We start from the raw sequence: 13466 nt of genomic DNA, 5'->3' as shown, positions 1-13466 counted from the left end.
TGATTCTTATTTCGTTGTAACGTTGGATGCTAGTTTTCTTACTTTGAACCTAATTACTCTTGTGACGTACTCTGATTTAATATAATTAGTTTAGTTATTATTCTCTTGTGTTTGTTTATCATGATTTCATATGAACCCATGACGACGATAAGTGCTATTATGGGCTAATCGTGATCATGGGGTCGTAACGGATTTACTATGGAATTCTTTAGTTAATTGTTTAATACCTTAGTGTGTGATGATTGTATGATATCTAGTATTGGTTGTGCGTATTCGTCTTATGTGCGTCGCGAACATATAAGATAGGGTGTTAATCTCTTGTGAAGCGATGGTGGATCTTGAGATTTGGAACTTGCCATGCTAGCATAGGTTCATGTATGATGTTACATGATTAGTGGGTAACTCTAACAGTTTTATTTGCCCTGTGTAATCAAAAGGAATAACTTGTTCTTAAATCGTTATGTTGTCAATTTCTGTAGACATATAGGAACTCAACATAATTGATGCCTATTCAACTTCTATCTTAATTGTGGATGCTTGGTAGAATGGTATTAGTACAATGAAAGTTGGCTTTTATCAGTTTCGTGTTATTCAATTAATATCATCACTGTTGCATGCTAAGGGTAATAACAATAATTATTGAAGGAAGTAGTAATGAAGTTGTGATCTCATGAGTGTTTTAATCTTGTTAATTGAAGTGATTAATTAAGTAATTAAATGTAATTAATATTTAGTCAACAATTCTAAGTGTTAGTGTCTTAACATTGAGAAGTAATCATACATTGGTGCGTGAGTTAATTAAACAATAATTAGTCTGAGTCTTGTGGGAACGAACTAGAAAGTATTCTATATTACTTGCGAACGCGTATACTTGCATGTATTTTTAGCGCGTGTTTTCGCCCTAACAAGTTTTTGGCGCCGCTGCCGGGGACTCGGCATATTTGTTTAGTTTATGTACTTACCATCATTAGTCGTTAGGACCCAGTGATTAGGACGTAGTTGTTACTTATTATTTCTGGTTGTGTTTCAGGTACTTTAGCGAGCGTTTATGCAAACTCGTTCTCGTACTCGCTAAGAGGACTTTAGATACAGCTGAGGAGACAGACGAAGTTCTTGATATTCTGGAGAAGATAGATTTTGAAGATTCGGATTCAGGAACTGAGCAGAAAGAACCAGTAATCATGGGTGATCGTATTGTTCAGGCTGATCCAGCTCTTATGGACTTTTCTCGGCCTAAAATTGATGACATTCAGTCAAGCATTCTTCATCCGGCTATTCAAGCTAACACCTTTGAAATCAAGCCGGGCACTATTCAGATGGTGCAGAATTCTGTTTCTTTTGGAGGAGCTGCGACTGAAGACCCCAACATGCATATAAGGAATTTTATCGAGATCTGCAGCACTTTCAAGTATAATGGCGTGACTGATGAGGCTATCAAGCTGAGGCTTTTCCCATTCTCACTGAGGGACAAAGCTAAGGACTGGTTACATTCTGAACCAGCTGGGTCCATCACTACTTGGCAAGATCTTGCGCAAAAGTTTCTGGTAAAGTTTTATCCGATGGCAAAGACTGCTGCTATGAGGAGTGCTCTTACTCAGTTTGCGCAGCAACCTACAGAATTTATGTGCGAAGCTTGGGAACGCTACAAGGAAATGTTGAGAAAGTGTCCACATCATGGAATGCCCGATTGGATGGTGATCACTGGTTTCTATAATGGTTTGGGGGCCCAATCTCGGCCCATGCTCGATGCAGCAGCTGGAGGCGCCTTGTGGGCCAAAAGCTATACTGAGGCTTATAATCTGATCGAAACTATGGCTGCAAATGAGCATCAAAACCCAACTCAGAGGATGATGCCTGGGAAGGTAGCAGGTATTCTGGAAGTCGATGCAGCCACCGCTATTGCAGCGTAGCTCCAGGCGCTGTCGATGAAGGTTGATTCTCTAGCTACATATGGAGTTAATCAAATAGCTATGGTCTGCGAGCTTTGTGCAGGTTCTCATGCTACATATCATTGTTCTCTTGTTAACGAATCTGTTCAATATGTGAATAATTATCAGCTGACAACAGCAGCCTGTGCCAACTACTTATCATCCTAACAACAGAAATCATCCAAATTTCAGCTGGGGTAATAATCAGAATGCTATTCAGCCACCATATCAGCAAGGTGTGAGTAAACAGTTTAATCCACCTGGATTCTAGCAACCACAGCAGTATGCTTAAAGGCAATCATATCCTCAACAGGGAAGTGCAACTGCACCTACTAGTGCTGATTTTGAGGAACTTAAGCTGTTATGCAAGAGTCGGGCGGTTTCTATCAAGACCTTGGAAAATCAAATCGGTCAAATAGCCAATGCAGTGCTCAATCGTCAACCTGACACACTTCCCAGTGACACGGAAGTACCAGGCATGAAGGAAGCTAAAGAGAAAGTCAAGGCTATTACCTTAAGGTCTGGGAAAGTTATGAATGCTGAAAAGGCAAAAGAAGGAGAAGCTGAAGTTAGAGATGAAGAAGCTAAGCAAAAGGAGAAAGCGGCGGAACCAAGGAAGACTACTGTTGAACACACTCTGCCTGAAGGTAATACAGGGGAGAAACAACTCTATCCTCCACCACCTTTCCCTAAGAGATTGTAGCAGCAAAAGCTGGATAAATAGTTCGGTAAGTTTCTGGAGGTGTTCAAGAAACTTCACATCAATATACCTTTCGCTGAGGCTCTGGAGCAAATGCCTAGTTATGCGAAGTTTATGAAGAGTATTCTTTCAAGGAAGGTGAAACTGGATGACCTTGAGACCGTTGCTCTAACGGAAGAATGCAGCGCTATTCTGCAGCAAAAGTTACCTCCAAAGCTTAAAGATCCAGGTAGCTTCACCATTCCTTGCACCATTGGCAAGTTGACTTTTGACAAGTGCCTTTGTGATTTGGGAGCAAGCATCAATCTGATGCCATTGTCGATCTTTAAAAAGTTGGATTTGCCTGATCCAAAACCCACCTACATGTCTCTACAATTGGCTGATCGTTCTATTACTTACCCAAGGGGCATAGTGGAGGATGTGCTAGTCAAGGTGGATAAGCTCTTCTTTCCTGCAGATTTTGTTATTCTGGATTTCGAGGAAGATAAGAAGATTCCCATAATCTTGGGAAGACCTTTCTTGGCTACTGGCCCTACCTTGATAGATATGCAGAAAGGTGAACTTACTATGCGGGTACAAGATCACGATGTGACCTTCAACGTGTTCAAGGCAATGAAATTCCCTACAGAAGACGAGGAGTGCTTAAAAGTGGATGGGATTGATTCTGCGGTTACTTCAGAACTCGATCACATGCTACTGTCTGATGCATTGGAAAAGGCCTTAGTGGGGGATTTTGACAATGATGATGAAGATGGCAACGAGCAATTACAATATCTGAATGCTTCTCCCTGGAAGCGAAAGCTGGACATGCCCTTTGAATCTCTTGGTACTTCTGACCTCAAGAATGCTGAAGGAAAGCTCAAACCATCAATAGAGGAAGCACCTACCTTGGAGCTCAAGCCATTACCTGAATACTTGAGTATGCTTTTTTAGGTGATGCATCTACTTTACCTGTTATTAGTGCATCTGACCTTTCAGGAAGTGAGGAAGACAAGCTCTTAAGGATTTTGAGAGAATTCAAATCAGCTATTGGATGGACCATAGCAGACATCAAGGGAATCAGCCCTTCATATTGTATGCATAAAATTCTGCTAGAGGAAGGTAGTAAGCCATCTATTGAGCAGCAGCGCAGACTTAATCCTATCATAAAGGAGGTGGTGAAGAAAGAAATTCTGAAATGGCTGGATGCAGGCATCATTTATCCTATTTCTGACAGTTCTTGGGTGAGCCCCGTACAATGTGTGCCTAAGAAAGGAGGTATTATTGTGGTAGCAAATGAGAAGAACGAGCTCATCCCCACTCGAACAGTTACAGGATGGAGAGTATGCATGGATTATCGAAAGTTGAACAAAGCCACGAGGAAGGATCACTTCCCTCTCCCATTCATTGATCAGATGCTTGACAGGTTGGCTGGTCATGAGTATTATTGTCTTCTGGATGGCTATTCAGGGTATAATCAGATTTGTATTGCACCAGAGGATCAGGAAAAGACCACCTTCACATGTCCATTTGGCACGTTCGCTTTTCGCAGAGTTTCGTTTGGGTTATGTGGCGCACCGGCCACTTTTCAGAGATGTATGATGGCGATATTCTCTGACATGATTGGAAATAATGTCGAGGTGTTCATGGACGACTTCTCCGTCTTTGGAAATTCGTATGATGAATGTTTGAATAATCTTCGTGCCGTACTCAAAAGGTGCGTGGAAACTAATTGGGTGCTCAATTGGGAGAAATGTCATTTTATGGTGCGTGAAGGCATTATTCTTGGGCATAAGGTCTCTAGCAAGGGTCTGGAGGTGGACAAGGCCAAGGTGGGAGTCATTGAAAATCTTTCACCACCTATTTCTGTGAAAGGAATCCGTAGTTTTCTTGGTCATGCTGGTTTTTATCGGCGGTTCATCAAGGACTTTTCAAAAATATCTAAGCCATTGTGCAACTTGCTTGAGAAAGTTGTGCCTTTCAAATTTGATGATGATTGTTTGTCGGCATTCGAGACTCTCAAGAAGAGTTTGATCACTGCACCAGTTATTACAAGCACCAGATTGGACAGAAGCCGTTTGAGATGATGTGTGATGCAAGTGATTATGCGGTAGGTGCAGTTCTTGGGCAGCGCAAGAAGAATCTCTTTCATGTGGTCTACTATGCGAGTAAGACCTTAAATGGGGCCCAAATGAACTACACCAGTACTGAGAAGGAGCTCTTGGCTATAGTCTTTGGTTTCGAGAAATTTCGATCTTATCTGCTTGGGACAAAAGTGATAGTATTCACTGATCATGTGGCCATTCGCTATTTGGTCTCCAAGAAGGATTCGAAGCCGAGACTCATTCGTTGGGTGCTCTTACTTCAAGAATTTGAGTTAGAGATCAAGGATCAAAAAGGTACTGAGAATCAAGTAGCTGACCATCTCTCTAGGTTAGAGAATCCCGAGTCTACTTCACAAGATAAGACATTGATCAACGAATCTTTTCCGGATGAGCAGTTGTTCGCAGTTCAGGAGGAAGAGCCATGGTTTGCAGATATTGTAAACTATCTTGTCAGCAATATAATGCCTCCTAATTTGACCTCAGCTCAAAAGAAGAAGTTTCTGCATGAGGTGAAGTGGTATATGTGGGATGAACCATATTTGTTTAGACAGGGAGCTGACCAGATCATCAGGAGATGTATTCCGTTCTGTGAGACGGAGGGGATATTACGAGACTGCCACTCCACAGTTTATGGTGGGCACTATGGTGGTGAGAAGATGGCAGCTCGTATTCTGCAAGCAGGTTTTTTCTGGCCTACTTTGTTTAAGGATGCTCATCAGTTTGTTTTAAGGTGTGATCGTTGCCAAAGAGTGGGAAATTTGACGAGAAAGGATGAGATGCCGTTAAATGTGATGCTTGAAGTCGAGGTCTTTGATGTTTGGGGAATCGATTTCATGGGGCCTTTTGTCTCATCCTGCAATAATCAGTACATCTTGCTGGCAGTCGATTATGTCTCAAAATGGGTAGAAGTCAAAGCTCTACCGACAAATGATGCAAAGGCAGTGCTGAATTTTCTTCATAAGCAGATTTTCACAAGGTTTGGAACACCTCAGGGTAATCATAAGTGATGAAGGGTCGCATTTCTGCAACCGTAAGTTCACTTCTATGATGCAACATTATAATGTGAATCATCGAGTTGCTACTGCCTATCATTCGCAAATAAATGGTCAAGCGGAAGTGTCTAACAGAGAGATCAAGCACATTCTATAGAAGGTTGTTTGTCCGTCAAGGAAGGATTGGTCTTTAAAGCTCGATGAAGCTGTTTGGGCTTACAGAACAGCATACAAAACTCCACTTGGTATGTCCCCGTTTCAGCTGGTGTATGGTAATGGATGTCATTTACCCGCGGAGCTTGAGCATAAGGCCTACTGGGCGTTGAAAAAGTTGAACCTGGATTTAGATGCAGCTGGTAAGAAGAGAATGCTTCAGCTTAATGAACTTGATGAATTCCGAATTCAAGCGTACGAGAAAAACAAAATGTACAAGGAAAATGTGAAGAGGTGGCACGATAGGAAGCTACATCCTAAGTTATTCGTGTCGGGGCAACAAGTTCTCTTATTCAACTCTCGTCTCCGACTTTTTCCTGGGAAGTTGAAATCAAGGTGGTCTGGACCTTTTATTGTCAAAACTGTGTTTCCACATAGAGCGGTGGAAATTTTTGAGGAATGATCCGGACCAAGCATTCAAGGTTAATGGTCAGCGTTTGAAGCACTACTATGGGGACATGGCAAACCGAGAAGTGGTTAGTGCCATTTTATTGACTACTTGAGAAAGGTACGCAACGTCAAGCTAATGACTGAAAAAGAAGCGCTGTGTGGGAGGCAACCCATGATTTGTTGTTACAGAAACCCTTAGAAGTTAATAACCTATCCAAAAACACAAAAAAAATCAGAAAAACGGGACGGAATTTTTTTTTCCAGTGACCCCCTGTGCGCCCGCTCAGCTCTGCTGAGCGACCGCTCAGCTCTGCTGAGCGACCGCTCAGCTCTGCTGAGCGACCGTTCAGCAAGCTGAGCGCCCGCTCAGCTTTGCTGAGCGACCGCTCAGGGGTCGACTGCCAGAAAATTTTTTTAAGTTGAGAAAAAAATCAAAAAAATCAGAAAAATAAAAAAAAACCAATTTTAGCCCATAAACCCACGATTTTTTCCTACTACCCCATCATTTTATCCCTTAACCCCACTCCTAATCTAGTTTTAACCTAATTCACATCCTATATATACATACACCTATCCTACATATCCCCACAAACTTTCTACACTCAAACTCTCTCCCAAACACAAATACTCAGTTCTTAAACACTTTTATTCAAGATTCAATGGCACCCAAGAGAGCACAAACTATTGATAGCAGCAGCACAGTCCCTACTGCTGATTCATCGAGGGGTACTACTGTGAGGCCTCGGTTGAATGACAGAGCTGCGGAGGAGGAGTACACTAGGCTTTTGGGGAAGCCGATTCTGAAGGAGAGAGGGTTTTTGCCATCGGGGAGGGATGGTGAGTTGCTACCTATGATTGCAGAGAAGGGGTGGATAGCTTTTTGTGAGTCGCCTGAAGCAGTGCCGATGAGTGTGGTTCGCGAGTTCTATACGAACGCGAAGGCCAAGAAGAATGGGTTTTCTGTTGTAACACCCCCAAATCCGGGGTCGGGGATCCGGGTTGTCACAAGTTCCATTTCCCTTAATAACACCCAATCTTAATAAATAATCAACTACTCTGTACTGTGACCCCACAATAAACACACACACCACAAGTTATAGTCTCAGAGATGAATATCCAAAAATTAATCACAGGTCGTTTTATTCCACCAATATGCCAATACACCTAAAAAGGGTTTTCTGAATAAATTTACATTTCTTTGCCATTATTACAATTCATAAATATACATAAATCTAACACATCAAAAGTTGAAAGCCTAGCCTATTGGTAGCTCCTACCTTAGCTACAGCGACATCAACGCCTATAGGAAACTGCGGAACGTTCCCTATCCGCTCGCGAATTGGGAGCTTGGTCCTGTTCATCTTGTCTATCTGATGTTGTGTGATGAAAGAAGAAAGCAAGGGTGAGCAGCAAGCCCACCAAAATAATATATATAATGATTAACAATATATGAGCCTTCTCATAGTACTCATGAAAGTCTTGGTCAAAAGAAATGAACCAAGTTGATATCTTAATGCGATGAAGTCGCAAAAAATTCAGTATATATATATACATATATACTTTTCAAAATATTGGAAGTCCTCTTCCATGCATAATACACACAGAGTTCCAGTGTATAACTGTATAAAAATATCGTTGCACGGTGATCTCATATATCTAACCTTGTCTCAACGTTTTTCTGAAAATCTTTGTCATGCATAAGATAATCATTTACTAGATATAAGTTTAAAAGATGAAGTTACAAGATACTCCAATATACTTATATCTTTTCCAAATACTACTTGAACTACCACCATTCAAGTTATAATTAGTTTCCAAAGTTCATCACATAGATGAGACTACAGGACCAGATTTGAATAGATTAAATCTTTAAAATATCATCAAAATAAAATGAAGTTACGAGATACTTCATTTGATGCAAACATCATTTTGAAAACTTGACCCTGCCAACACTCAACAATCGCCCAACCGTAGCCTTTCTATCGAAGTGCTCTGGGTAGTGTTGCAGAAATATCCAATTGGATGATGAACTCATTACGGGAGTTTGCCGCGCCAGGAAGACCACTTACGATGATCAGTCGTAGTAGTGCAACCCCACCATTTTCTACATGTAGAGGAGAACCTGTCGGATTTACTTGTCAACCGAACACTGAACTCCTAAGGAATGGACCGCCTTAGCGGAACTTCCAGGCCATTTGGGCCAATATAATAAGGCTGGGCCGGCGCCACTCGACCACTTACGCCACTCCTAGTTCAGATGAAATCCATGACTCTGAAACGTAAAGCTCGTTCCCCCTTTCCCCAAGTAGAAACTTGTTGATACGGCTCCACCAAGAAGTCGTATCTAGTTGGAAAGGAAAACTCACCGATATTTCCCAGGCGATGCCTGTTAATGGATTAACTTGTTCCAAGAATTTTACTTCCCGAGTGTTGGGTAAGTAATCAATTCATTTATCAAAACAACAACCTTGTTGCGAATATAAAACTCACCACAGAGCCGGATCCCTCAGGTTTTGAGCGAGTATTTAAATCCCATTCGAAAGGAGGATCTTAAATATAAAAATGAGTTTTGGGATCCGCTCTAACTTTTAAAAATCATTTTGAAGACTCGCAAAACATTTTTAAGAATGTTTGGAGTGATGCTGATTTAACAAGGTAAATCAGTCCCAATATATTAGAAAATATCTGAATATTACTATTTAAATAATATTCCCATAAAGAATAATCTTTATAAAAATAATTGAAGTAGAAGTTTTAAAACTTATACTTGAAATGAATATTAAATAACCAAAGATATACCTATACGAAAGTACTATCTTTATTTGAATAATCAAAAGTGAGTTTGATTATCGACACCTTATTCTTTAATAAAATAAAGAATATATCTCAGCAAATAATCGGAGTCATAGATCCTCAAATGAATAATCAAATAATATTCAAGAAATAAATTAAGCTGAGTCATAAGTCCTCGAATGAATATTCGAAATAATATTCAATAATAAAATAAAGGAGTCATAAGTCCTCGGATGAATATTTGAAATAATATTCAATAATAAAATAAAGTTATCGAATAAACCTTATTCGATTAATAGTTTTGAAAACTATAACCATATATATATAAAAATATATATATATAAAATCTGCTCGGGATCCTCGACTCCCGGTTTTAGAAAATGTTTTCACCTTTGGGTCCCTATACTAAGGGTATATGCAAATTACTGCTATTCTCTAGCATATGTAATATCAACTGAACCAACAGATATATATGGCAAGAATATGAAACAGGCATGCATATATATACCATATCTGCAGGCTTCAATATATCGCAACATTTGCTAATTAACCAACATGCATCTATCACAAGATAATACATATACATATATACATCACAACAACAGTATAACGGGTAGAAAACTTGCCTGAGCGACTGGGGGTTACGAATGGCTCGGGACGAGTCTGGTAACCTATAAACAACAAGTAAGTTGGAATTAAACCAAAGTCACTTGTAAATCTATACATTAACCAACTTAGACTCTAACGCTCGCTTACTAATTCTCTTAAGTCACTCGAGTACCCTCGGCTCCACCATTTTTAATAATTTAACCATTACAAGTTTTAAGGCGATTCCTTCGCGAGTGTCTTACCAACTGCCTAACACTCTTACCATAATTGTTTCATACATTAATTAACCCTTTAAGGTCTTTAACCTATGTTTCAAAGTAAGGCGAGGGAAAAGTTTCGTTCGCGAAACGCCGTTACTTAAAACGGTCGTTTCTCCTAAACCGTGCATCGGAATCAAACGAACTACATATCAAAACGAAGCTCGTAACATGCACTATCTAAACATGGCAATGGTAAAAATCTAGCAGGGGGTTCTCGGGTCCTAATGTTATGAACAAAAGCAGTCTAAAGTAAATCGGACATTACGACGGCTATGTTTACGCGATTTCCCAAATTTAAACCAATTCAAAACAACCACAATTCAACCCCAATTCACAACCCAATCAAAACTCCATCCAAACTACATTACAACAGCCCCAAATCAACTCATTATAATCAATTTACTTAATCCTAAAACTTGAATTTACACTATACTACATTCTTCAACAAAATCTTAAGATTTCAACAATTCAATCACCACCATTCCAACCCAAACTCTTAAACAAACAAGTTTCAAGCTACTCTTTACCCTAACAACCAAAATCAACCTAATATACAAATTAAATCTAGGGTTTGGAGATGATATACCTTCCTTGAAGTGGTGTGAGTAGCTAGGAAGCCTTAAGAAGCCTTGAGGAGTCTTAGGAATGCTTGGATCTTAAAGGAAAAGCAAGAAAAATCAAGTTAAAAACCTTGAAATCACTATTCATTGTCTTCGTCATTGATTTCTTAGAGAAGATAGAGAATGAATTGGTGGCTTAAACTCATAATATAGCCATAACTATGCATAAGGAATACTAGGGAATTATCTTACCAATTTAGGAAGCTTGAATCTTGGATTTTGAAATTCTTGCTTCTTAAAAAATGAAAAAAAAAAGCCGAGAGCAACTCTTGGTTGAATGAAAGAAATGATTTTGTGTTTTGCTTTGATTTGTTTTGGTTGGTTGTTTTTGTTTTGTTTTGGTTAATTACCTTATTAACCTTGAACTTCGTGTGGTTCTACTTCAACCACATCTCCTTCCTTCCCATGTCATGCTTATGTCATGCTATGATGTCATCTTTCCCTCTTGGTCCTCTTCTCATTGGTTGGATGACATCCTCCTCGCTAATCTCTTTGATTAACTTCCTAATTGCTTGCCTAATGACCTGCTGATCTGTTATACGGTTCGCTTGACTTTCGTTCTTGCTTCTTGTTTGAGGGATCATACCCGGGATCTTATTACTTGGGTTTCCTTAACCTTTCTCAATACATTATATTCCTTTTATGATCCTCTCTTATAATCCTTTAATTTAAATCCTTTTTATCCTGTTACCTTATACTCAATTCTTTCCGTATCTAGTGGATTTCTGGGAAAAATCAAAGTGTTCGGAATTGGATTCTGACGATCTTTACATACACTTATATACCACATAAAGCACTAATAATATCCAGAAGATCAATAACAGAACCCCTACATAGTGTGGCATGAAAAGTTTTCTCATTCAGCATAATCTTCAAAATCACTATTCATATGGGTTTCAAAAATTTCCTAAAATTGGGGTTATTACAGTCTCCCCTCCTTAAAAGGATTCCGTCCCGGAATCAGATAGAAAATGAATAAGGATACTCTCTTAGCATTGCACTTTCTAACTCTCGAGTAAATTTTCCCACATTGTGGTTCTTCCATCAAACTCTGAATAGTTTGATAACCCTTCTCCTAAGCACTTGTTCCTTTTCACTCTATAACCCTTCCTGGTTGCTCTATATAGGTTACGTCGGGTTGCATGTCTATGCGCTCATATGCCCCTATTTATCTGGCATCCGAATTATACTTCCTTAACATTGATACGTGGAACACGTTATGACTTGCTACATGTTCGGGGGTAGGGCTAGCTCATATGCTAACTTCCCAAAACGTCTTAATATATCCAAGGGTCCAACAAATTGTAGACTTAGCTTTCCTTTCTTTCCGAACCTCATCAATCCTTTCCAAGGGATACCTATAACATTACTAGGTCCCCTATTTCATACTCTTTGTCCTTTTGAGTCAAATTAGCATACCTCTTATGTCCATCTTGGGTTACTACCAGCCGTCCTATGATTAGATCTATTATATCCCTGGTCCTTTGGACTACTGCGGGTCCGAGCATCTTGCGCTCTACAACTTCATCCTAACATAAGGGAGATCGATATTGTCTTCCCTCAAAGATCTCATAAGGCGATACCTCAATACTGACATATGATCTATTGTCGTAAGAAAACTCAATCCGTGTTAAGTGATCATTCCAATTTCTTTCAAGTCTATTGCACAGACTCTCATTATAGCTTTTAGCATTAGAGCTTTTGCTTCTCAATACCCATTCTTTTCCAGTTCGTAATCTCTACTACCTTCCGTTCCTAATATTATACTGGTTATACTTTTGCTCGTTAGCGTTCTATAACCTTTTAATACCCATGTCAACCTTAGTATCACGAATGTGTTTCCATTCCGAATACCACCATAACTTTACTACTCCTTTTTCAGCTGTTTCTACTTCCCAAAGTTTGATCAATCATATAGAAGTAAAGGAATTTGTTGAGGGATCACTATGATCATGAACACTTGTTATATCGCATAGTTAGTACAGAAGGTGGCCAGCCTTTAGTACTTGACAAGCAATTAAACAATAGATGGTATCCCACTAGGCTTCTATCACACAGATAGATAGTCATTCGGCAATACCTCCCCTTCTGGAAGGGTTGTTCTTCTCAGCTTACATGAAATGAAAAGAAGAGAAAATAACGAACTGAAGAGGATTGTATATTTGTAAAAAAAAATTTTATTGCCATAAAATATCTGGCTTGGAATCTACCTCTGAACTATAGAGGTTTGTCATAGGAGAACAAAACATATATATTTATATCAACATCAAGTGTTATAGCATCGTATTTCACATGCCTAAATATTTTCGCTATTCCGTCCATCATTCTATGGACCCAGGCTCTTCCTCGAGCTTATACACAATCACCTTTGAAACTCCCTCGATATCGAAAATCGAATCTGGGATCTCATTCTAGACATCACCGTTACTAGAATCCTATGCTTGTACCGCAACCTTCCTCATATAGTAATACGACTCTCTTTTATAAGAGGGAATAAATGTTCAATAGGTAGATACTCTACTTAATTAGTCTATCAATGATAACCTATACACTACCACGACCCGATTAGTGGTACCCAATCTCAACATCCATTCCAATACAACTCTCACGGTTGTAACCAGCTCATTACTCACAGAATCATTGCTGCATTACTATGGTCCACTACTGACCTACTGTCGTCATTCATTTTCCATGAAATCTTAATATCTAAGCATACGGAGTCCATACATCTCGTATCTAATTCTTCTAAGGAGGTAACATAATCACCATTCATGATTCATGAAGAGCACTCCTGATCCTGACGTACATTCATGACATGAAGCAGATAAAATTACAGAAGAGTTTCAATGAAAACAATGATAGCAGGTTAATACCATT

At 39.5% G+C, this 13466-nt stretch overlaps 1 non-coding gene across 1 annotated transcript; it reads right to left on the bottom strand.

The window, feature by feature from the left end:
* Positions 1–1574: 1574 nt before the first annotated feature.
* On the bottom strand, positions 1575–1681 carry LOC141722408 (small nucleolar RNA R71). Its single transcript, XR_012575428.1, has one exon. It is a non-coding gene; the product is annotated as a small nucleolar RNA R71 (small nucleolar RNA).
* Positions 1682–13466: the final 11785 nt, after the last annotated feature.

Source organism: Apium graveolens, chromosome 4, assembly GCF_009905375.1.
Source record: "Apium graveolens cultivar Ventura chromosome 4, ASM990537v1, whole genome shotgun sequence".
Classification (NCBI taxonomy): Eukaryota; Viridiplantae; Streptophyta; class Magnoliopsida; order Apiales; family Apiaceae; genus Apium; species Apium graveolens.
The sequence above is the reverse complement of the archived record's forward strand: the minus strand, read 5'-3'. Positions and strand labels throughout refer to the sequence as shown.